This window comes from Antechinus flavipes, chromosome 2 (assembly GCF_016432865.1).
Source record: "Antechinus flavipes isolate AdamAnt ecotype Samford, QLD, Australia chromosome 2, AdamAnt_v2, whole genome shotgun sequence".
NCBI lineage: Eukaryota > Metazoa > Chordata > Mammalia > Dasyuromorphia > Dasyuridae > Antechinus > Antechinus flavipes.
The window spans coordinates 370,271,746-370,274,699 of record NC_067399.1 but is presented as its reverse complement, the minus strand read 5'-3'; positions in this window follow the sequence as shown (position 1 = coordinate 370,274,699).

Here is a 2,954-nt window from a genome sequence, read left to right as displayed (position 1 = left end):
AGGGGATGAGGATAAGGGGGAAAGGATAGGAGGAAGTTAAGTAATAGCAAAGCAAGCTAGCCAGTAGAAGTAAAGTAGAAGAATTAGTAGGGACAGGAAACAAGATACACACAAACACACTAATAATGACCAGGAGTAGAATTTATTAGGAAAAAAAGCAGGGGTAGTAATCACTGATCTTGTATAGTTAAAGTTAAAATAGATTCAATCAAAAGGGAAAAATAGGGAAGCTTCATTATGTCAGGCATATTAATATTGTTTTGGACCATTCAAAACAACTAGATGGTATAAGGTTGGAATATTGCTATGACAGAAAATAATGAGTTGGTGAATTTAGAAAACTATGGAAGGACTTGAACCTAAGAAGCATGATGTTATCCACCTTCAGAGAAACAGAGGATAAACAAACGTAGTACTGATGCTGCTCCCGTGGCAGTGCAGGGAGTTGAGGTGGGAATCCCCTTCTAGTCGGTGCAGGTTCAACGTGAAAGAATTCATGAACCCGAAATATTAGCGGGAAGAAGGAAGTTTATTGTCACTGAGAAAAGGGTCTCTTCACAGCAGACAGGAGTCCTGGCAGGCAGCTATGCCGAGGAGCAAAGCAAACTACTCGGGTCTTTTTGAGTTAGAGTTGCCCTTTATTAGAGTCTGAGGCTTAAGTTTCAAGTTGAAAAGAAAGCCAAAGTCCCCGGGCCTATATACTGATCAATATCAGGCTCAGATCTCCCAACTGAATAAAAATCACTTTGAAGGCTTCCTGAATGAGGATCCGGTTACCAAAGTTGGGGGGGGGGTGTGATTTGCCTCAGAAAAGCCCAGTAGAGACGCCACTTAACTTGTCTGGGGAGATATACTTTCCTGGAGGGCCTGAGACTCGAATCTCCCTTCTTTACAGATCAAAGAGGGCACAGTTTCACAATGTGTCAGTACAACTTTACATAAATATATATGAATGTATGTGCATATATTTGCATATGATTATAGGTATTTATGTATGTGTATGTATGTATATGTGTGTGTAAATATGTATATGTACACATAAACATAAATAAGTATACAAACACATACACATACATACACAGTAATACCTCAGCAATAGTTTGCTTCAAAACTCCACAAATTTAACATTTGCTCGTTTGGATGAGAAAAAAATTGCCTCAGCCCTTGATAGCACTTATTGCATTTGGCTGTTGTCTTGGTTGAGTAGCAGGGATGTGAGGTTGCCAGGGCACACTACTCTTCTCCCTGCAACTGCTACTGCCCTTGCCCATGGGCAGCTCCTTCTCAGCCAAGATGGTAGTATGCAGTACTGGAGTAGCAGGAAAAGGAGCAGGGGCAGGAGTGCTGGTGGCACAAGCAGCAGGCACATCCCAGGTGGAGGTGGCAGAGGTAGCAGGTAGGCCAGAGTCCTAGGTGGTAGAAGACATGGGACCGTAGCTTCTGCCTCTACACCGCAAGATGAAAATTCCCAGGAATATTGTAGCCATATTGCAGAGCTCCCTGGTCAAGGAGAAAATATTGCAAGCATACAGAAAGAAACAATTCAAGTATGGTAGAGCTATAATCAGGATAACACAAGATTTAGTAGTTTTTACATTAAAGGGTCAGAAGGCTTGGAATATGATATTCTGGAGACCAAAAAGAGCTAGAATTACAACTAAGCATCACCTACCCAGCAAAACTGAGTATAATCCTTCAGAGGAAGAGGTAAATATTCAATGAAATAGAGGACTTTTCGAGCATTCAGAAGAATGCTCCAGTGCTGAATAAAAAAATTTGACTTTTAAATATAGGACTCAGGAGAAGCATTATCAGAAATAATCAGGAAAGGGAAATCATAAGGAACTTAATAAGTTTAATCTGTTTACAATATTATCCCTGACACTCACTTCTGTTCCGATTTTTCCCCTCCCTCCCTCCACCCTCTCCCCCAGATGGCAAGCAGTCCTTTACATGTTAAATAGGTTACAGTATATCCTAGATATATATGTGTGCAGGACCAAACAGTTCTCTTGTTGCACAGGAAGAATTGGATTCAGAAGGTAGAAATAACCCGGGAAGAAAAACAAAAATGCAAACAGTTTATATTCATTTCCCAGTGTTCTTTTTTTGGATGTAGCTGCTTCTATCCATCCTTGATCAATTGAAACTGAGTTAGATCTTCTCTTTGTCAAAGAAATCCACTTCTATCAGAATATATCCTCATACAGTATCATTGTTGATGTATATAATGATCTCCTGGTTCTGCTCATTTCACTTAGCATCAGTTCATGTAAGTCTCTCCAAGCCTCTCTGTATTCATCCTGCTGGTCATTTCTTACAGAACAATAATATTCCATAACATTCATATACCACAATTTACCCAACCATTCTCCAATTGATGGGCATCCATTCATTTTCCAGTTTCTAGCCACTACAAACAGGACTGCCACAAACATTTTGGCACATACAGGTCCCTTTCCCTTCTTTAGTATCTCTTTGGGGTATAAGCCCAGTAGTAGCACTGCTGGATCAAAGGGTATGCACAGTTTGATAACTTTTGGGGCATAATTCCAGATTGCTCTCCAGAATAGTTGGATTCGTTCACAGCTCCACCAACAATGCATCAGTGTACCAGTTTTCCTGCATCCCCTCCAATATTCATCGTTATTTTTTCCTGTCATTTTAGCCAATCTGACAAGTGTGTAGTGGTATCTCAGAGTTGTCTTAATTTGCATTTCTCTGATAAATAGTGATTTGCAACACTCTTTCATATGAATGGAAAGAGTTTCAATTTCATCATCTGAAAATTGTCTGTTCATATCCTTTGACCGTCTATCAATTGGAGAATGGCTTGATTTCTTATAAATTAGAGTCAATTCTCTATATATTTTGGAAATGAGGCCTTTATCAGAACCTTTAACTGTGAAGATGTTTTCCCAGTTTGTTGCTTGCCTTTTAATCTTGTTTGCATT